Source organism: Pongo abelii, chromosome 18 (assembly GCF_028885655.2).
Source record: "Pongo abelii isolate AG06213 chromosome 18, NHGRI_mPonAbe1-v2.0_pri, whole genome shotgun sequence".
Taxonomy (NCBI): Eukaryota; Metazoa; Chordata; class Mammalia; order Primates; family Hominidae; genus Pongo; species Pongo abelii.
This window is the reverse complement of record NC_072003.2, coordinates 50,992,284-51,015,919: the sequence shown is the minus strand read 5'-3', so window position 1 is coordinate 51,015,919 and position 23,636 is coordinate 50,992,284. Positions and strand designations below refer to the sequence as shown.

The window sequence follows — 23,636 nt, the reverse complement described above, 5'->3', positions numbered from 1 at the left end:
GCGAAGGGAGACACAGACTCCTTTGGAGAAGGTGTTAGAGAAAATGGCATTGTATGAGGAATTTCAGACTTCAGTCAATGCAAAGAGGGATTCGGAAGGCATTGATAATAAATTATAGTTATTGTAGACTCTTCTTATCTTGCTAATAGGCAATTATCTCTAATAAAGCTGGAGCCATACTTCATCCATATAAACATTTCCTGCCTTAGTAGGTGTAATAAGTATTTAGGGAGTAAATGAGTAAGCCCATTAAATGAGTGAGTTACTCAAGAGACTTTAGATGGCTAGAGAAAGGATGGATATAAATGGAAGCCAAATCATGAGGCAATGTAGCATCATGGGCAGGGATTAGTGATGAGGATGGATAGATGTGTGGATGGGAGAAGTTATGTGGGAAGATTCTTGACCAAACTTCTTCCACATGAGAATCCTCTTTGCAAGTGGACTGTTGATGCAGCTAGTTGCAACACCTCAGATTTACTGGTGGGAAGGGACTTTAGAGATTATCTATTTAACTCTTGTAAAATAACAAGAGAAAAGTAAGTAGACCCATGGAGTCAAATGAGCAGTATTACTCCTCCGCCTGCTACTAGCTACTTTATTGAACATTTACTATGACCCAAACATGGCACAATCTTCATTTTATTCTCCATGAAGTACAGAATTTTATTACCATCCTGTTTTACAAATTAGGAAAGTAAGGTTCCAAGTGTTAAGGCAACTACACCTCTAGGGAATGTTAAAATCATGATTATCCTAGACCTATCTTTCAGCATGGCTCCAAGTTGTACATCTAGAGCTGAAATTTTATCTGCCATCTTAGTCTTCTTTCTTTTCTACAGCCATGGCTTCCTAAAGTGCAAGGCTGAGGCTGGAACTCTTCAGTTTGCCAGATGATGATGCATTCTACTATAAACTTTATATTTAGGGCTACAAAACAGAATGGCCTAAGTCTTTAGAAGGAGACAAATAGAGATAAACTCTGAGTGGGTGAGGGGAGTCTCTTCAATACAGTTATGGGAACATACATTTCTATAACTTATCCAAACACCTGATTGGACAAGAACTGTCTAAGAATTTCAAGACCTATCATAGAATAATGAGATTCCTTCTATGGGAGGTAGAAAACCTGTATGCATACACATCTGTCAAGGTGGTGAGATGCCTCCACCCCCATGACCATATCTTGGACTACTTGTAGGGTCACAGACCTAGGGAGAACCACTCTGCAAAAGCTATGGTAACCCCTCTTAACCACTGGGTTCATGCTAACTGATTTTCCTCTGCTCAATGATCTGGTAAACTGTATTAGGGTAGACTTCACCCAAAGAAGCCATTACCATGAGGCACTGTCATAACCCCTAGAAGGATGATCTGTGACACCATCTTTGAAATCATGAATGGCAAGTTTTTATTTAGCAGAGGAAGGGGAAGAAGTGGAGAAGGGAAGTCATGGAAATGATGTTATCAAAGTCAGAGTGAAGCAGGATGGTTTGGCTGTGATACTAGTATTTTTCCTGTAGTTCCAGAAAGTGTGAAGATCATGTCCTTATTATTTGATGGAGTTAGTGGGTGCCCCTTGAAGTGGGGGTGACATCCATTTTTTAATTCCATAACCTTATCTGAACTGACATGTGATCATAACACCGTAATTCTCTTTAATGCAGTCTGTAAAAACACATTGATTTTATAGCTCCCCAAACCGATTACATTAATATCTGTGCATAATTAGTTTACACATTACTAAATTACTGACAGATTAAAAGTGAAATTGTGCAGTTCATACTCAGCCGCATAACCGCCAGAAAGGAAATTAATATGGATTCAAATGGTCCTCGGAGACCTACATTGAAATAGCAGAAATCTATAAAGACTGCTTGCATTAGGAAATTTCTATCAGCAACATGTTTGTGGTTGATGCTTTCCTAAGTCTGCTAATATGAGCTGAGTGGTGCAGGAAATGATATGTGAATGATGCTTTGGCTTTTACCAACTCATGACTGTGTTTATTAAAAAACAAGTTTTTAATTGTGGCATTTGATTTTCAGGAAAGGCTAGCTTTTAAGTTGTAAATGAAAACTTTCTGCCTTTTCTTGCTTTTCCTAATGACCTAAGTTCCAGGATTGGAACTGAGTTCCCTGACAATGCTGTCTCAGCAATGGCACATGTTTTGTGATCTTTTCTCCAGCCCCCATTAGACACACACATAGGATTTGTCTCCAGAGCAATGTTTTCATTCTCCATGTCCACAGTGGCCAGGAACATGTGTGTATTTGTGAGGTAGGGAAATGGGAATGGGAAGGGTGAGGTAGTTTCATATCCATCCATAGAGTAAATTTGTTTTCTGATGAACTGGTAGGTAGACTAAACCTTTTTTTCTATTTTTTAATTCCTCATGTGCATTAAAGAAGTTTTCTGCCCTTTGAACACTATAAATTATTTGTCCAACTATGAGTTCAAAAACAATTTTTTTTCTATTTGATAAGATGCCACATTTGAACTCTTTCCATAGGAAAGACACTTGTACTCTGTTGAATTCTGAAGAATGTTAACACTGAGGAGGGTGTTGGTTATAAATGAGGTTAAAAATGGTGGAATACTTAGTACACTTTTGGTGGGAGTGCAGATCAGTTCAGTCCCTATGGAAAGCAGTTTAGAGATTTCTCAAAGAACTAAAAATATAATTATTTGACCCAGCAATCCAATTACCAGGTGTATACTTAAAGGAAAAGAAATCATTCTACCAAAGAAACACCTCTTCTCATATGTTTATCACAGCACTATTCACAGTATCATGGAATCAACCTAGGTGTCCATCAATAGTGGATTTGATAAAGAAAATGTAGTGCATATACACCATGGAATACTATGCAGCCATAAAGAAGAATGAAATTATGTCCTTTGCAGCAACATGGATGCAGCTGGAGGCCATTATCCTAAATGAATTAAGTCAGAAACAGAAAATCAAGTTCCACATGTTCTTACTTATAAGTAGGAGCTAAACATTGGTAGACATGGACATGAAGAGGGAAACAATAGACCCTGGGGATTCCAGAGTTGAAAAACCAGTAAACTATTGGGTACTATGTTCACTATTTGAGTGATGGGCTCAATAGAAGCCCATACTTCAGGATCATGCAATATACCCATGCAACACACCTGCACATGTACTCCCTGAATCTAAAGCTTTTTTTTAAAAAAGAAAAAATGTAAAGTAGTCACTGGTAATTATTAGGGGCAAGATCCAACATTAATTGAATACCAGCTGTGTTCCAGATACTCTGTGGGGTATTTTATTCATGTATAGGTTCTCACCACCATCACCCTCACAGTAGTCTCATCATCTCCATTTTATTAATGATGAAAGTTGCTCAGAGTGACTTGACCAGAATATAGTAACTTAACCAACTTCACACGGTTAGTAAAATAAGAGATTCAGGTTTTCAATTATTTTCTATTTGCCTCCAAAACTCAAGTAGGAAGTGGGGAGACAGGCAAAAAGGGAAAAGGAAGATTCTGGAGGTGCCAGTGATTTTCCATGAGCCCAGGGAAGTGGCTCCTCTATCTGAAGCTTGGGTTTAAAAAAAAAAAATCTCTTCCTGAGTACTCAAAGCATGCTATCATATCTTGTCATCTTTATCATTTTATTAGTTATCAATTGCTAATTGCTGCATAACAAATAGCTCCAAAATTTAGTAGCTTAAAACAATATTTACTATCTCAATTTCCATAGGTCAGGAGTCTAGATGCAGCTTAGCTGGGTCCTCTGGCTCAAGGATTCTCATAAGGCTGCAATCAAGGTGTCAGCCAGGGCTGCTGTTGTTTCCAGGCCAGACTGGAGAAGGACCACTACCAAACTCACTTTGTGATTGTTGACAAGATTCAGTTCCTTGGGGGCTGTTGGACTGAAGGTTGCCCTCTGTTCCTTATCAAATGAGCTTCTGTATAGGCAGCTCACAACATGACAGCTCACTTCATCAGAATAAGCAAGCAAGAAAGAGAGAGAGCAAGATGCAAGAGATTCAAGGGGAAAGTCACAGTCCTTAGTAACCTAATCTCAGAAGTGACATCCCGTCACTTTTGCTATATTCTATTCTTCAGAGAAAGTCATTAGGTTCAGCCCAACTCAAGAATATAAAAACTAGAAGGCAGAGATCACTGGCAGCCAGATTAGAAGCTGCCCATCACAACCATGAATTCATTTCTTCATTATCTAGGTTTATTTATTATATCAACAATTAATTATTGATTCCTTACTATGTGTCACGTTTTATATTTGGAACTGGAGATATACTGGCAAGAAAACAATAATACTATTACAAAAACTTCCATTAATAATAGAAATAACAAACACATACAGCGCCTAGTATGTGCCAGGGAACATTATAAGTGGTTTGTATGTATCAGATCAATCCTCATATGAGTCCTATTAAGTAAATACTATTATTATCCTAATTTACAGATGAAGATAACTAAGGTGCAGAAATGTTATGTAATTCTGCAAGGTCATGAAGCTAGCAAGTGGCAGAGCAGAAACGCAATCCCAGGCTGTGCATATTCAGATCCTGTTCTTTTCTTAGCCCATAAGCTATATCCCTTCCGTCATTTTAATATTATCCATGAAGGATTCACAGGAAAGTAGATAGGAGCTGATTGGCTATTGCAGCAGAGAAACTAGCTCCAGTTTATTGCAGAAGCTTAAGTAGAGAATATGGGAGACTGGAATGAGGTGGTGGTACAGGATAGGGAGAGATGTGACTTTGTTGAAATAAATGTGAAATGAGAAACAACAGGATTCTTTAAAGACTTGGAAGTTGGGTTGTGGGAGAAAATAGAATGAAGTATGGCACAAGGGCGTCTGGTGTGACTAAAAGCACACAGAAAGAGAATGGCCTTTGAGGGCAGGGTGGCCATTTCCTCCGCAGCAACAGGAGAGAAGAAGGAGAAGGGATGTTATCTTCTGCACCCACCGTTGAACAGATAGGGAAACTGATGCCCGGGTATGCTAAGTCACTTTCTAAAAATCACAAAATCAATAGGATCAAAGAGATCGCTTTGACTTCTTGGTTCACATTTCCTAACCAGTGGAACACATCAGTGGAACAAAAGGCATCACTCATGTCTACCCATGATTGGTAGTCATTAGGCTGTTCACCAAATATTTCTCTACTTCTTTCTTCTAAGCACTTGGCAAGATTGCACCTTCTTGCCTCCTTTGAAGTTAGGATAGCCGTGAGATTTGCTCTGACCAATGAAATGCAAGTGAAAGTAGTAGGCATCACTTCTGGATGGAAGCTTTAGGAGCCACTGTGTGATTTACCATGACCCTCTCCCCCTGCTACTGTGATCATGGGAGCACAGGTTGAGGTGAAGCTTCCTTTAGCTCTGACCCCTGAGTGATTAATTGATTAATATGACTGAAATATATATATATGTATATATATATAATGTATATATATATATACATATATATATATAGAGAGAGAGAGAGAAACAGATTTATTTTGAGGAATTGACTTATGCAAATATGGGAGTTGACAAATCTGAAATTGTAGGACAGGCCAACAGGCTAGAGATTCCAGCAGAAGTCAATGTTTCAGTCTTGAATCTAAAGGCAATCTAGATACAAAACTCTTTCCTTATGAGACCTCTGTCTTTTCTCTTAAGACCTTCAATTGTTTGGCTGAAGCCCACCCATATATGGACCTTGAGTTTGACCAAAACCATAGTCTACCCATAAAATTAACCATCAGAGGGACTGTTTGCTACCATGGCACTAGCCTGTCACTTTTGACTAATACTTGCTCCTTTGCCTCCTCCCCTCCAAAGGGAATGGAGTTTAGCCTCAGTAGAACTGTCATTATGAGGATTCTGCTTTTTAAAGTATTAATTTCGTTCTTCTTTAAAAGTATGAGTTTTCATGTGTCCTCACCCAAGGAACTCTAGAAGGATGCTGGAGAATCACAGGACACACTCTCAGCAGGAGATAGATATATAGATGTCAGTTGATTCTGATCACAAAATCCAAGTGCCCTCTAAAAACAGTAAACGGACATCCCAGATGATAAATAATGAGCCCGAGAGCCTTCTGCAAAAGAACACTTGGTCCATAAATGGGTTAACGGTGATTCAGGTTCTCAGGAGAGTGCTAATGAAATAGTCATAGAAAGGATGTTCAAAATGATCTCACCGGGCTGTGGTTGCCATGGAAACCCATTTCCCTTATTTGTGTTTCTCTTCCCCCTCCCCAAATTACTAATAGTAATAATTTGGTCAGTTATTAAAAAAGACAAGGTATGGGCCGTGTGAACCCAGGCAAGAAATGAAAAGTGAAAGTGAGAGAAAGGAGTGTTAAATAGAAAAATGGATGCATCACTGAAACAATTTCAATTAGGTAGTAGGTTAATTCCTTCTCTTGGATGGGAATGTTTGGTTGTTTGATGTTGCAGAGAAAGTGCAGGAAATGCTTACAATTCAAGAAGGGAGGTCTTATATTTTTTAAGGCTAAGGTCTCAGCTGGGTGTGCTGGCTCGTGCCTGTAATCCCAGCACCTTGGGAGGCTGAGGAGGGCAGATCGCTTGAGCCCAGGAGTTCGAGAACAGCCTGGGCAACATGGCAAAACCCCATCTCTACAGAAATTAGCTGGGCATGGTGGTGTGCACTTGTAGTCCCAGCTACTTGAGAAGTTGAGACAGGAAGTTCACTTGGGCCCAGGAGATCGAGGCTGGAGTGAGCCATGATTGTACCACAGCACTCCAGCCTGGGCAACAGAGCGAGACCTTGTCTCAAGAAAAAAAAAAAAAAAAGACGACTAACCCTTCAAAATAAACCTTCCTCACGAAAGATTCATACATCTATTTGAATGCATAAAACTCACTTATGCCCACAAATCATACACACAACCTTATCCATGACCACGCCCTCCTGAATTCCATATCAACACACCACTATCTAATTGTGTCTTTCTTGATGTCAGCATGTATGATTTGGATAGTAAGCTTCTAGCCTAATGGGTCTTAGGTATTTGAGGCAAATAGACTCCCTTGAGAATTTCAGAAAATCAACCATCTCCTCAAAAAATGCACATGGGCACATGCATATAGAAGTTGATCTCATGGGGTTTATGGGCCTCCTGAAATTGATTCAGTGACTCCAAGTTGAAAATCAGTGTCTTAAAGGAAATACATTGTGTAGATATACAGATGTTAGACTAATGTGGGGTTGGAGATAATTGTATTTTCTGGTGAATGGCTTTCACTTTGCTCTGAAACAACTTTCCTACCTTAATAAACACATTAGCTATTTTTCTTGGGTGATGGTGGTGGTAACGAGTTCAGACTCTAAATGCACTTAGTAGGAACACTAGTGGGAGCATTTTTACTAAGGTTCCAAAGGACAGTAGATGATGTAGGTGTACACAGTTGGGCTGTAGATGATCTCAGCCTGGTAGAGATGACCTCCAGGAGCTGTGACCATGAAATTCCCTAATCTTTCTCTCCTCTACTCCCCACAGTGTATCTTTTTCTCCTAAAGGTACATTACAAAGACAAACTTTGCTTAATTGAGTTGCATATTTTCATAGATCTCTTAGGACAATGTTAGAGTGACATAAATAATGTGTAATAACGTTTCCTCAGGGGAAGAGAAATGACTAGTATTTATTAAGCCTCCACTTTGCAGGAGGCACCTATCTCATCCTTAGCCTCAGAATTAGGTTGCATTTTTCCCATTTTATAGATTAAGAAACTGGACTTCTGAAAAGTGAAGTAACTCATTCCAACTCACTTGACTGATAAGAGCGAGGAGTGGTATTTGAACGGAGGTGTTCCTGGGTCCCATTCTGAGGTGCCATCACACCACACTCCCTTCAGAAAATGAGGTATAATATCAGCATGGAAGGTGCTTTCATAGGGGAAGGCAGGCTTCTTTAGACCCCTTCTGGAAAAGGTTGCAGACACGAAGATAAAGAATGAGTGGAAAGGCATTGGGTAGAACATAAGATTTGTAGTCCGACAAAAAAAAGTTCTTACTACCGTATACATTACTTACCATCTATAAGCCTGTTTCTGTAACTATAAAGTGGCAATTATAATAGTACCTAGGTATAAGATTTTTATAAGGTTTATGGAAAATAACGTGTTGCAGAAAATAAGGTGCCCAGCACCATGCTTGGCTCATAATAAGGATTCAAATATTGATTCATGTTTTTGTTTCATATAGAAGCTTCCTCTGCCAAAGCCATCTCATTAGGGTACACTGAAGTCTTGAGGTGAGAGAGACATAGAGAAGGGTGATCTTTGTCTTGCTGAGTTCTGCCGTGGGCAGCAATTGAGGTCCCCTGGCCATGTGGATTAAACTCAAAAGTTCTCCCCAGATGGGGTGTGTTGGCTCACACCTGTAATCTCAGCACTTTGGGAGGCCAAGGCGGAGGATTACTTGAAGCCAGGAGTTCAAGACCAGCCTGGGCAACATAGCAAAACCCTGTCTCTAAAAAAAAAAAAAAAAAAAAAAAAAAAATCAGCCAGGCATGGTGGCATGTGCCTGTAGTCCTAGCTACTCCGGAGGTTGGGGTGGGAGGAACGCTTGAGCCCAGGAGTTTGAGCTATGATTGCGCCACTGCAAGTTAGCTTGGGCAACAGAGCAAGACCTTCTCTCAAAACAAAACAAAACATAAAAGGTATTTCCAGCTAGTTGGTAGTAACATTATCCACAACGGCTCAGAATAAGTTTGGAGATTTTCTATATTTTAAAGAGCTATAACTTAATTTATTTAACATGTATTTTAAACATAATTTCCCCTTATTATAAAAGTTATATTTGTTCAATTTTTAAATTAGCTGCCAACATATAAAATTGAGTATTTTATAGAACATAGTCAAATTTAAGGTTTCTGTCTAAAACTTAGAATTCTAGAACTAACCTAGACTTCATTCCCTCAACAAATACATGACCCGGCGCTAGTGCCATCACTCCCTACTACCTCTTAGGTGCAGTCCACATCTCTCATTCATATTGTCTGCTGGAAATTACAAGAATTTGAATCCTTACAGTTTGAGAGTCACAATTCTTGATTATCAGCCTAATCTTTTTAAAAAATAAATATTGAAGTTACTTGATCAGTAAAAAGAGACATTTGGAAATTTCAGTTATATGAAGGAAAAAAAGAAACAGTTATTTTATACTTATCCAACCCTGATTTTCTCTCTTGTTTAGCCCAGAAGAAAGTAAAGAAGTAAAGAAGGCTGCTCCTAGTATTCATGAAGTTAAATGTAAGCAATTATATTTTGCCTTACAAAATATGCCTAATACATTGTAATGGATTGAATCATTAAAATATGTATAAAGTCATAGAAAAAAGACCAGAAAATAGACACGCATCCCACTTTTGGTTTAAGTTAGGTTATTCCTAAAAGATGCTGCAGGGCTGAGGACAAGTTTCTGCTTTAGGCAACTCTGTATCACCTGAGTTGGGAGGATCACTTGAAACCAAGAGTTCAAGACCAGCCTGGGTAACATAGCAAGATCATGTCTCCAAAAAAATTAAAATAAATCAACTTAAAAAATTAAAAATTAGCCAGGCATGGTGTTTTTTGGGAGGCTGAGGTGGGAGGATCACTTGAGCCCAGAGTTCATGGCTGCAGTGAGCCATGATCAAAGAACTTTAGTAATTTCTTAAAATGTTAATGAAAAAAAGTTAAAAGACTTCCTGTTAAAGAGGGCAGAAGAGAAGTATCTAGACACTGTGTCACCTCTGAAATCAACCAAGAACAACAACAAAGAAAAACAAAAGAAGAATCTGCTTCTGTGAGATTATAACTCAGATGAAGGTCACCAGGTACTTGGAAGAGAAGGAAGAGGTGGGAGGAGGGATACCACTGGAAAAATCAATCCTCTGCAAATCTTGAATGGAATAAAGAGAATCCAGGCCTTGCCAGGGTAGGGGACACACACACACACACACACACGAATTCTTTTTAATATAGAAAATGTTGGATAGAGAGAAGCAAAAAGAACAAATAGAATAAATTACAATTACTATGTTTAGTAAGATTTTTATTTTGCTTTCTTTTTTTTCATTTGGCAAAATATTATGACAATACTTATTAAATATTATTTACCACAGAAATATTTTAAATAATGGCTTAATCTTCTTGTATACATACAGGATTTTTTTTTAATATTTTGAATATTGCAAACAACAGTTTGCAGACATCTTTATAGCTAAATCTTATTTATATCCAGGGTTATTTCCTTAGCAAAAACTTCTAGAAGTGGCATTGCTGGACTAATAATCATGCCCATAGCTAAGCTATTATCTGTAAAAAGTTGTACCTATTTGTATTGAAATCAGCAGTGTGTGAGAATTCCCATTCTTCCACATCCTAACTATTACAGAGTATTAAACATTTTTAAATGCCGTTTGGTTAATATGTTGGTTAATACTGAGTGTCAACTTGATTGGATTGAAGGATACAAAGTATTGATCTTGGGTGTGTCTGTGAGGGTGTTGCAAAAGAGATTAACATTTGAGCCAGTGGGCTGGGGAAGGCAGATCCACCCTTAATCTGGTGGGCACAATTTAATCAGCTGCCAGCAAATATAAAGCAGGCAGAAAAGGAGAGACAGGCCTAGCTTCCCAGCCTACATTTTTCTCTCATGCTGGATGCTTCCTGCCCTCAAACATCGGACTCCAAGTTCTTTAGTTTTGGAACTTGGATTGGCTCTCCTTGCTCCTCAGCTTGCAGACAGCCTATTTTAGGACCTTGTGATCATGTAAGTTAATATTTAATAAGCTCCCCTTTACATATATATCTCCTATTTTTTCCTCTAAGAGAACCCTAATGCAGGTAGGTAAATTATTTGTCATTGTGTTATTTTTCTTTTGTAAATTATCCCTGTTAATCTTTTTCTTACAAAGTTGTTAAAACTTTTTATATATTGAGCATATTGTATGCATGTGTGTGTGTATATATATATGTATGTATATGTATATTTAAATATGTTACCCAATTTGTTCTTTCTTATTAGTCATAATTTTTGGTATGTTTTGATGGGCAGACACTTTTAGTATTTCCGTAGTAAACTTAATTCATTTATTTTATGATTATAGCCGCAGGACTGATGCTTTCCCAATTCAATATTGTATAAATATCTGCCAGCATATTCTTAGAAAATAATCATTTCCTTTTTTATATGTATAAATATATTACATCTAAAATTTGTTCTTGGTTTTTCATACTTATAAATATATTTCATCTATATAATTGTTTCCTTTTAATACTTATTATTAACCTCAAATTTATTCTTTCACTCGTATGACTCAGAGACTACCTTTTGTCTCCTCCTCAAAATGAATAGGCAGTTGCCACAATACCAAAATATTGAATAATATACTACATCTTCCTTTTATTTTAAATGCCACTTTTATCATACACAAACTTCTTATATTTACTTGGGAATATTTCTAGGACTTCTATTCCGTTTCATTAATCCTATGCCACCATTACCATAAGATAGTCTTGCTCTGTCGCCCAGGCTAGAGTGAATGGTGCGATCTCACTACAACCTCTGCCTCCTGGGTTCAAACAATTCTCCTGCCTCAGCCTCCAGAGTAGCTGGGATTGCAGGCATGCACCACCATGTCTAGCTCATTTTTATATTTTTAGTAGAGATGGGTTTTCGCCGTGTTGAGCAGGCTGACCTTGAACTCCTGGCCTCAGGCGATCCGCCGGCCTCAGCCTCCCGAAGTGCTGGGATTACAGGCATGAGCCATCCGCCTAGCCGACTTTGTAAGATATTCTAATGGTAGTAGTGAAACTGGAAAGTTTCCTTTGTTCCCCCGCAGGGCATGCGCTGGGGGTGTGGCTAGCTTCTTCAGTGCCCCGCTCCTCAAACCTCCTAGGGGAACACAGACATGGGCAGACTGTGGAGCTCCCACCCAATGGCAGTGCCTAGGGTTGAATGTTTACAGCCGAAACCCAAGTGGGCGTGTGTTACAGGGTGCTCTTTTGGTTTGCTGTCTATAGGCAGCTTGTGTTAACCAGTTCAATTAGACCCCCTTCTTTATCACAAGTACAGAGGGCTTTCTGTATCCCAGGAACGGATCACACATGGGCTTGGAGAATGAGTGCAAGGTTTTATTGAGTAGAAGCAGCTCCCAGCAGACGGGGGAGCAAGAAGGGAGATGGTTTTCCCCTGGAGTCTGGCCCTTTGGCGGCCTCCTCCAGCAAAACTCTGCGTCATTCCGCCGTGTGCTCTCCATTACCAGTTGCTTGGGTATTCTGCCCATGTGTTCCTCATGACGTCCAGCCGCTTTTGTGTCTGCCTACTAGGGTCTCGGGTTTTTATAGGCCCAGAATGGGGGTGTGGCAGGCCAGGGTGGTCTTGGAAGATGCAATATTTGGGCTCGAAGGCACAAGTGCCTGTCCTCACCTAGGTCCCTGGGAGTGGAGCCCTAGCCAGAGACCACGCCTTTCTCTACCCAGCACTTCCTGCCCCACTTCGCTATCATTTAAAGGGACCATGCTCTTCCCTTCCCAGCACTGCCGGATCAGTAGGAGAAATTTCCCTCTTTCTTCCTCTTTTCCAAGCATTCTTGATTATTCTTAAGCATCTTTTCTTCCTCCTAAACTTTAAGATTATTTTGTAAAGTGAAAAAATCATGAGAAATCAAGATTCATTTGTAGTCTAATTTGGGGAGGGTGTAATGATTAGTGTAATTAAATTAACTTTCTATGGCTCTGGACAAAGGGGAGTGCTCTTCTTCAGAATCATCCATGTTGGACAGATGTTTCTTTAAATTAAAAAAAAATTCTTCTCTTGAGTACTTTTTAATGTCAGAGAAACTGTAAATATAGAGTTGTTCTAGTTTTAGATTTCTTCCTTTTTACGAGCTTTCTTACAGCAAGGCATGAGGAAGCGGCAGACACCCACTGGAAAGATTAGCGAGAGAAAATTAAGTTTTATTTAGGAAAGAAAAACTTTAACAAAAAGACCTGGAAAGAGATCCCATTTGGGGCGACAGCTACCTGGACAATACTCTGTTCTTAGGATGTGGCCGTCTGGTCCTCTCCCTTTCTTCTTGCTATGCTCCAAAGAGCAAATGTTTGGCATTTAGGAGTCTTTTTTTTTTTTCTTTTTCTTGAAAAGACGTACATCAATGATTTTACCATCGCTTTGAAAACTAATCTTCTAAGGCCGGAGAAGAAATACTTCTTAAAAAAAAAAAAACAAATTAAATTGTACTTTTTTTAGATTTTATTATTAGGCTGTTATTTAAGAATGGTGAGAAAGTTTTACAGCCTCGTGGAAAAGAGATGTAGCATTTCTTCCTCAAACTATCAAAAGTAGTGAATCTATTTAAATCGTAACATGATACTTTCATAATTGTGTGGATGTGTGTGGAGAGGAGAGTGGGTAAGGCCGCTTTGAATTTGTAAAAGGAGTGGAAATCTTCTAAGGCATAGATAAAGATGTATCACATGTGATAACGTTATATCCTGTGGTAAAAATCTATTATGAAAAAAATTACAAATAGTACTTCTGGGAATAAAATGATTGAGAATACAACCTTTAGGTTTAAAATCAATTTTCCACAGTTATTTTAGAATAGATCCAATTAAAATGCAAAATTCTTCAGCCAAGAGAGATGGTTTAGCATTAAACCAAATGCTAAAAGCTCTTACAATGCATTTTATTTATCCAGTTTAAGAAAACTCAGAAATGTCCAGAAGGTTGCATTCTTGATCCTATCATCATAATGGAAGTCTGATGCATTCTTTTTCAAATCATTTTTTACATATCAACAGGAAGACAGATGCCTTATTGGTCCTCCCCTGGAATTTCTAGCCCTACTATGGATGTTTCTGTTTGCTCTGTTTCTGTGAGTGAGGGTGAGTGTCTGACTGTGAAGTGTACCTAAACAAAATGCCAGGCATGTCCATCAAGTGATCCTTTTTCCAGTCCAGTAATGATGCCTGATACAGTGTTCACAGGATCATCTTTTGTTTTCTTAAATTGAAATGGCCTATGTAAGAGCAAGAGAGAGATTATGTTTAAAACATTTTGGCAACCATAGTGATGGGTTTGCAATACAAGTAACACTGTACCGATTAGGTTTCTCCACTAAGACCTGGTTGTGTTAGCATATCGGATTTCCTGGAGTGGGACCAGCCACATTAGAAAGAAACAATCTCTACAAGGTTTTGACATCAGATTTTCTTTGATAAATATATAGGAGAAAAGGACCCTTCTGTAATTCTTCTCTGATGTTTACAGGTATTGCTGGTTTTGAAAGTAGAATAGATATGCAAATAGGAAACACCCATCGCTGAATTTGTTTCAGATGTCCCCTGTTTATAGAAATACAGCATTAATTTGTTGTACCTGGTGGCTATTAACTGCTCTAATTGTGCTGTAGACTCAACAAGTTTGTTGAAGTTGCACATTATAATTTTAAAGGAGTTAACTGAATACTAATTCAATGCGCAGCACAAAAATTATTTGAACCATTCCAAGGAAAGCCGAAAATCCCACCAGCTGCCTTGGTCCTAGTAAATCCCTACCCCTGTGAAACTGAGAAAATGAATATTCAATATTTTTTCCATTTGAGTCTCTTGACATTCTATTGATTCACTTTATTTTCCCAACAATGTTCTGACAGGTTTCCCAATGTGCATTGTGCACATTCTTTGATATTCATCTTGTGATTGCCTTTGAAAATGAGCACCGTGGCCAACTTTGGGCTAGGCTTAGAACTCAGGAGCTCCAAGCCCCTTGCATCCCAGAAGCCAGCGTATTCATAGAATTTTACTGTATCACCAGGCAATCCTCACATCTGAGGCACAGTCAAACATCACAAGAGGAAGGAAGTTTGAGAGTGCATAAAAACTAAAATATGTTTGTGAACCAGGTTACTGCTCTGGGGGACTTAGAGGAGGGGACCAAGAGAAGTGGGAAATGTCTGAACCTAAAGATTGTGCTAGTGGACTGGGCAAGGTGGCTCAAATCTGTCATCCCAGCACTTTGGGAGGCCAAGGTAGGAGGACTGTTTGAACCCAGGAGTTCAAGACAAGCCTGGGCAACATAATGAGACCCCATTTCTACAAAAAATATACAAAAATTAGCCCGGCATCATGGCAGACACCTGTGATCCCAGCTACTTGGGAAGCTGAAGTGAGAGGATCACCTAAGCCTAGGAAGTTCAAGGCTTCAGTGAGCCATAATCATGCCACTGCACTCCAGCCTAGGTGACAGAGCAAGACCTTGTCTCAAAAACAAAAGACCAAAGAAAAGATTGTGCTAGGAGAGGAAAGTGAAAGAAAAGCAAATCACTTAGAGATGAAAAAGCAGGAAGTAAAAGTAAATAGATGTGGCAGGAAGGTAGCACCCATTTCAACAATTTTTGTGAAAGGAATAGTCCATTGGTTGTCAGAGAAGCGGCCTGACTCATAGAAGAAAGAGAGCACAGGAACAGGTGAATCTCCTGTTGTTGCAGGATCTAAAAGCCAATTGGTCGATATCATCAGTCTGGGGGTGCCATTACCATACAACTAGGTGACGCAGCCTCTTTCTTTGCATCAAAATGGTGTCCTTTGTTAGACGCGGGGCCTTGCCTCTGTAAAAACTAGATGTTGAGCAAGGTTCTTCAGAGTAATGAATGGGGTGTGCGGATTTTTCCCAGAGAGCCTCCTGATCAGCAATATGGTCTTCTCCATGTGCTCTGTCTAAGCATTTTGTAACAGGAGCTTAAGTTCATTCATGTTTGCATTTCTTAGCCCCTAGCTATAAGCAATGCATATAGTATACTCTCAATAATATCTGTAAAATGAGTGAATGAATGAATGAAAAGTACATGGTCTATAATGTAGAAAATGTCAGTTTGGCTTATCTCTCAAACAGGATTCATTTCTTTTCAGATGACAAGTAGCTAAGTTAAGCAACTGCCTCTCTATCTGTGTATAATTGATCTTATTGACTTTAAAGATTAAGTTGCAGATAGATAGATAGATAGATAGATAGATAGATAGATATAGATAAATAGAGTGCTAGATAGATACACATTCTTAAACATATCTGTTAAACCCAAGATGTGTTTAAATAATATCTTTGGAATTGCATCTTGAAGGTAGGATATTCTGTCCATTTATCTCCTAACCATTTTATCAGTTAAGATCTCAGACTTCTCCACAATTTAGGTCCCTGGTTAAATTAAGGAGCCTGTTCAATCAAAAAATGTCAAGCTGGCTGTTTTGACTGCTTGAGTATTGACTTCGGCAAACGGGCTGTGAGCTGAAACAAAACCTATCCGATGGCTTTCCTTTCTGCTGAATGTACTTAAAGCAATGCATGCCACATTTAGAGTGTGATGCAATGATGTTCATGCACATTTCAATTTTATTATTTTTCTTGAAAAAAAAATCTGTAAAGGTAACGCAATTTTAATGCAATGCAACTGAATTAAAATTAAGATTTTAATGAAAAATCTTCCTGATTTGTTTTCATGGGGTGGCAGTTGCGTTTTACAAAACGAAAATTAAACATTTTGAAGGTATGTATTGCTTTAGTCTTTATATAAGAGCTTTTAATCTGTGTGTCACCTTCTTTGATACAGTTCATTCTCATTTAATATTTGTGAATTAATACCTCCCCTCCCCTAATACCCACTATAAGTTACAGGAGGGCAGGCCGGGTGCGGTGGCTCACAGCTGTAATCCCAGCACTTTTGGAGGCTGAGGCAGGCAGATCACAAGGTCAGGAGATCAAGACCATCCTGGCTAACATGGTGAAACCCCGTCTGTACTAAAAATACAAAAAATTAGCTGGGTGTGGTGGCGGGTGCCTGTAGTACCAGCTACTTGGGAGGCTGAGGCAGGAGAATTGTGTGAACCCGGGAGACAGAGTTTGCAGTGAGCTGAGATCGCACCACTGCACTCCAGCCTGGACAACAGAGCAAGACTCCATCTCAAAAAAAAAAAAAAAGTTACAAGAGGGCTGAGATTACGTCTTCTTAATTTACTCACAATTCTTTGTATACAATAGCTGGTCAGCCTGCTAATGTTACATGTTTTAACTGCTACTGACATTTATTCATTATTTAAATTAATAAGGTTCTGCAAACTATGACCCAAGGGCCAAATCAGACCCTCTACCTGTTCTTGTAAATAAAATTTTCTTGGAACACAGCCACATTTGTTCCTTTACATATGGTCTACGGCTGCTTCTAGCATGCAGTGGCGGAGTTCACTCTAACTAGTTGTGACACAGACCATATGGTCCACAAAGCCTAAATTATTTTCTATCTAGCATTTTCCAAAAATGTTCGCAGACTCCTAATTTGCAACGTGCTAGGTATTGTGCAGGCTTGTCGTGGATTATCCCTTTCAACTTTCACAACAGTATGTACTACTACATGGTATGTACTGTTGTTATCCCCATTTTATAGATGACGAAACTGGGCCACAAGGAGGATTTGCAAGGGATTGGGAGAGCAGGAAGCAGAATCCAGTTAGGCACGACTCCAGAGTCCAGGAATCCTTGAGTCTGTCTGGACATGGGTGGTGGGGTGCACCTCTGCTTCTCAAACTCATCACAAGCAGCACCTCCAGTCCTCTGGTTGGGGAGGGGTAGCTGGGAATGAGGGCCAGAAGGTACTATCACTGGAAGGACAGGGAGAGGCAAGGGGCCTGTCTGCCTCCCAGGGCTGCATGCTGACACCAGCCATGCCAAGACAGAAAGCAGAGCTGCGGGCTACAGCTATCAACCTCCCTCCCACATGCGTGTCCATGGAGCTTAGTTTGGCACCAAGGTGTGAGATGTTAGGCAACGTGGGAGCCCAGCAAGGCACACTCATGGTCATCCTGGCTCTATAAACACAAGAGAGGGATGCTTGCTTGGTGGCCTCTTGTGCTAGGACCTTCTGTGTTGGGCTTGGGCGGCAGTCTCCCTTAGAGAAACCATTTGCTGCTCCAAATCTGGCATGGAAAACTTTTACCTCCTACCAAGATTGGTGCCCCTTAGTCTGCAGAGGCTCCGATGGAATGGGGGAGAATTTTCAACTTAAGTCCTTAAAAAAAGAGAACAAAGAGGCTAGAAAACAAATAGCTATAATATGAGCAGACTTCTTTCATTTGAATTTTTAAAAAAATATCCCTCTGCTAATGACTTGGTGATTTTCACAGTACTAAATGTGCTGACTTAAAAAATCCGTGGGAGGTCAATAATTTTCCCTCCGCCTGTCACTGTGCTGATTGTGGTCCCGATGCACCTTAATTACAACACCTACAGGTGGAGTATTATACAGTGTTTACATTAATCAGAATAGATTTACTGAGGGAAACAAACCTGCTGGCTTCCTTAGAGTTGCACTCTCATCAGGCAGCTACAGGGCTGGCCAGCCTGTGGGTTAGTGCCTGGGCTAGGAGCCCAGACCCCAGCCTCACAGCAATAGATAGTCTCAGAGCATCTCTATCCTAAACTGGTGTGCTGGTGCTTAGCTAATGAATCAACAGAAAGTTCTATTAATAGAAACTGTATTTCAGAATTTTGAGATCAAAGGAGGAAAGTGTGTGTGTGTGTGTATGTATGTGTGTGTGTGTGTATAGAGAGAGACAGAGGGCAGAAGGAGAGAAGAGAAGAGATAGAGAGATTGTGCAATTGTTAGAGAACTGACTTCATTCTCTGTGGCCACGAAGAACAAGAGAATCACACATACCTTAGAGGCATACGTTGCCTCCCACCCCAAGTCTTACATTTATATGAAGAAGAAGAGTAGAAGAGAAACTCTGTTGGGAAATTAAAGAAAGACTAAAGAAGATACACACAGCTGTCCAGCTGGGATGTGGGCAGAGGAGGGGTAGGTTTTGCTGTGTATTTGTTGTTTTTCAAATTCATTTTTCTTTTGCATTTTGAATAAGGCTTTATTGTTCTTTGGATTTGAAGAGAGGTCAACAACCTCCACTGACCCAGATGGCCAATATGGGTGAGTAGCTAAAGTCACCAGCTCTTTCCTTAATCTCTGTCCTCCACTTTCCTCATACATAAAATGGGCTTAATAGTAGTACTTGTCTCACAAGGTTGTCATGAAGGTTTATTGCAATAAAATGCATAAAGTGCTCACAATTGTGCCTGGCTCATAGTAGGTAGTCAATTACAGTTACCTATGATTATTATTACTATTACTTTTTAGAGATGAGGTCTCGTTTCATCACCAGGCTGCAGTGCAAGGATGCAATCATAGCTGACCACAGCCTTGAAAATTTACCTATTACTGTCAAAAGTCATTGAGAAGATGGACTGTTAGAGTCAATGAGACTTAGTTTCTAGTTCTGACTCTACTAGTTAATAGCAATGTGATGTTACTCAAGTTTCTAAACCTTTCTAAGCCTCAGTTTACTCATCCATAAAATGGCAATAACAGTACCTATAAATGAGAATTGGATGCAAAGTCCTTTGCACATTGTAAGCCTTCATAGGTACTAGTTATTATTAGCGGCAAATGTGGGAACTTTCTAATCTGTAAGAAAGGGACACAGCCCTAAGCGTTTGCCTGATCAGGTTGTGAGGTCACTACCTTCTTCTCAAGATAGTGCTTAATTCTTCAGTCATTGAATAGTCAACACCCTCCCCAGCACGCTGTCCCTGGGTTTTTGGTTATGTCTAGATTTGGCCAATAGAGTCCTGAAAGCACATCTCCATTCTAGAAAAGGAGCTTGCAAAACTGTAGCATGTACTTGAGAGGGAAAGCCCCTGGGATGTTCCAAAGATGAAGTGGAGCCACAAGAAAATATTTCAATGAAAACAATTTGCATAGCATTTTTCAGAGCAAGGTCCTTGAATTGGTTCCATTCATGAAATAGACAGAGTACATGAGGATTTTATATTTTCAAAAAAATTCATTCATTTGTCTTTGGGAGGCATAGCCCTGTCATTACTGTGAACAGGAGCCTGGTCTCCTTGGTGGGCACCACACCCAGCAGGCACAAAAGCTTCTCCTGGCTTTAGGCCACCAGCAAAGGCAGCCTCTGCTTCTCCAGCACCTTGGCTCTGGGTTGAGTCTCACCCGTGTTGAATGGTTTCTCTGCAGGAGCAATTTTAAGGCTAAAAAAAGTCAAAAGAGGAAGGAAAAAAAAAAGAAAGGAAAATAGGGAAACATCACTCTTCTATCTCCACCTGGCCTCATTTACTGCTCTTTTACATTCATTAGAAAAACGCAAAGTCCAAGTGGGAAAGAGGGAGTTCCCAGGCAAAACAAGATTTTGCTATCATTTGCCAGAACAGTCCTTCTTTCTGTTGCCCCTGACTGCAGCCTTCCCTCGCCAGTAATAATGAGCCTGTGAAATGCTCATGGAGATCTGTCGTTAGGCTGGGGCACTTGGATCTAATTCTAGAAGGTTCAGATCTTCAGCCTGTTGCTTCTTATTTCACTGGTCCAGAAAGCCGCTCAGATGATAAGACTGGCAGAAAAGAAGGGCATGGTGTAAACACAGTCCCTATCTCACCTGGAGCCCTTTTTGCCACTTGCAATTATATGGTTTCATTTCAGTGCTTGCAGCTGAAGCTGACCTTTCTTTCCATTACAGCTACTTTCATTAACACCTTTTTCTTTCCTTCCTCGGTGTGAGGTTTTATAATTTGGTTTTGAGGGCCAGATTGCTTTGGGGAGCACAGGCAGCTTGCGGCACCATCCTGGGCACAGTGGATACTTACAAAAGACTTAGATGCAATTCTTGCTGTTGAATTCCAGTTGGAACTTTAAAAATAGATGAGGTTAACAGAGTGCATGTCTGATTTTTAGAAACCTAGTGTTTTAGAACCAAAACAGATTCGAGGACTTAATAAGGAACTAACTCCTCCTTTTAAAAATAATGTAAGTGAGGCTCAGAAGTCATAAGAGACATGAACAAGGAAACTTGGTCACAGCATAGCCAAAATATAAGGTCACATTTTTTGCCCTGAGGTTGACCACAATATGGAATAACAGTTTTGCCACCAATCTTGAAGTCTCAAGATAGGTAACTAATGTAAGTCTTTGAAATAATACATATTAGAGTATTTTAAGATTAATCTTTTTATCCAGATAAGATGAAATGGCTTTAAAACTTTTGCTTTAATAGGAAGAGAAGGCTAATTGGCACACTCTTTGCTTGTATCTAACTGTGTGCTTAAGAGTGTGAAATCACTTGGCAGAACAAAGTCCTTAAAACAATCATGAACAATGGTCATAGAAAAGGAAGCTGTGGGACTCTTCAGCCAGAAAAGGGTCTCTAGGTAAAGACTCACTTTGCTAGGAAACCTCACAAATTATAAACTAGTGGCATTTCCAGATGAATGGTATTTTACTTTATGGTTCTTTGAAGCATGCGTGAATCATTCTGAAATGATTATATGAAGAAATGGTTTTATGACATGAGCTTATGTGGTACATTAGCTCCCAGTTGGCTATCCTGGGGGAGGCAAAGACAGTGTGGTTAATCAAGAGAACCAAAACTAAATTTCTAGACCTGATTTCTGACCCTAGTTGTGCCTCGAACCAGCTGTGTAACTGGGCAAATTACTTTGCCTCTGTCAATTTTGGTTTCCTGGCTAAAGATTTCTACTAGAGGGTCTCTAATAGGTTGCCAGGTTGAGAAGGAAAAAAAGAAAGTAAGGAAGAAAGGAAAGAAGGAAGGGAGAAGGAAAGGGGGAAACAAAAAATAAAACAAAAACAACACACAGGCATCCAGTTAAATCTGAATGTCAGATAAACAAAGAATATCTTTTAGTGTAAGTATGCCCCACGTAATATCTGGGACATACTTACACTAAAATCAAATCATTATTCATTCTTTCTCTGGAATTCAAATGTAACTGGGTATTCTGTAATTTATCTGGCAACCCTAGGCCTCCAATTCTATAATTAATGATTCTGACTGTATTTGTTTCTAAAAGTGTATGAAGAAGAGAGAGAGAGAGGGAAGCAATCCCCTGAAAGCACTCACCAGCCAGTTGCTAGTCTGCAAAAGGACAGCTTATGGCATTAGAGTAAAAGTCTCTTTAGGCTGAGAGGCAGCCCTGGAGAAAACAACGCCCTTTCCTGATGACATAGGCCCCTCCCATGGCTGTCCTGATAGCCAGACCTCTTTGTGGGCCTAGAGAGCTCTGTCCCCTGAACCGTCTCAGTGGCAGGCAGTGCTGTGCTGAGTGCCCTAAGAAAAAGCCTAGTCCCTTCCATACACAAAGACAATTGCAATTAATCCCTGTTGTGAGCCATCAGGCACCAAGGATCAGAGAATCCTCACAACAGGGGCCTAAACAAATCATCCTTAGGTGGAAACCAGGAATGGATCCAGCCTCCCTTTTCTCCCTAAGTAATGTGGACATAGAGGGCATCCACCCCAACCTGTTTGTTATGGGACTGGGTAGGAGTGGGAAGATAGAGCAAGATAGAGAGAGGAAAGGATGTGAGATGCTGGAAGTCAGTGTTGCAGTCAGTTAGCAAAAGGCCGGGTAGTTAGAATTGGGATACCGAGATTTCCCCCACAACCTTAAAAAATAATTGCAAATAACACTTCATTCTGTGTTACAGTGAGGTCCCTCCCTTAAGCATAATGACTGCTTCTTTGGTCCATTTAGTTTGGGTCTTTTGCAATTTATCAGAGATGAGCTCCCTGGAGTCTGTGATCCCATTCAAAGCAGTGTGGGCGCACGCATAAGTGTGTTGATTGCATTTCCACAATCCTCAGATTCTGCCCTTGAGAGGGGCTGTCCCTCCACTGATTCCTGGAATGGATGGGCAAACAGAGCCCCAGTGTCTCCAAAAGCACTTCTGAATCCTCCTCACCACCACCGCCACGCCGCCAGGAAATGAATTAACCTGGACACCCAGACAGCTGCCATTAACTCGACCTCCCCTCCATAAAGAAGCACGCAGAGCCGGAGTGTAAAGAGGATATGGTTAGGATACGATGTTTAACAGAGAGAAAGAAAGGAGGAGAAACAACTGTTTGCTTTAGATGCAAATAAACTCAACTTCACCTTTAAAGCTGAAAACCTGTGCCCTTGGCAAGACGTTTGGGGACTGTTCCAGAGATATTAATCTTCCTCCGTTTACATGTTAAATAGATCTTTGGAAACGGTTTCTCCAGCACTGTTTTTTCTCTCCGGCACAATCTCCTTCTCTCTTTCTTTTTTTAGTACAGTCAGGACTCCCCAGCAGCGAGAAGCCCCGGGGGACGAAGGCGGAGGCACCAACTCGTGTGGATTTCAGAGCCATCCGCGGCTGCGGGCTGTTGGGGCGGCCAGGCGCGGCCTGCCAGCAGATGGCGCTGTGCCGCACGTTATGGACCCTCGTGTGCCCGACCGGCGCAGGGAAGGAGACAGACGGCTCAAAGTTTCTAGTGCCATTCCTGGACTGAAACAAATGTTTGTGGAATTAAGTAGTGATTTCCTTTAGTCTGCGCCACTCTTACTGGCTGTATTTTCAGGCCTAGATGTTAACATATGCCACATATTACTTTTTTTTTTTTTTCCTGGTGAAATCAGGGGTTTCCAAGCACTCAGCCTCATCCTAAGTGTTCATGTCAACTAGCAAAGGTCTGCATTTTCTGATAAAATAACTCATAAAACTTCCATATTAAGAACTAAAATGGTTTGGAAGA

At 40.2% G+C, this 23,636-nt stretch overlaps 1 long non-coding RNA gene across 1 annotated transcript; it reads right to left on the bottom strand.

The window, feature by feature from the left end:
* Positions 1–12,941: 12,941 nt before the first annotated feature.
* LOC103892673 (uncharacterized) lies at positions 12,942–23,070 on the bottom strand. The gene is made up of 3 exons (XR_656892.2): positions 23,014–23,070; positions 13,918–14,026; positions 12,942–13,214 (listed from the first exon to the last, which is right to left on the bottom strand). It is a non-coding gene; the product is annotated as an uncharacterized LOC103892673 (long non-coding RNA).
* Positions 23,071–23,636: the final 566 nt, after the last annotated feature.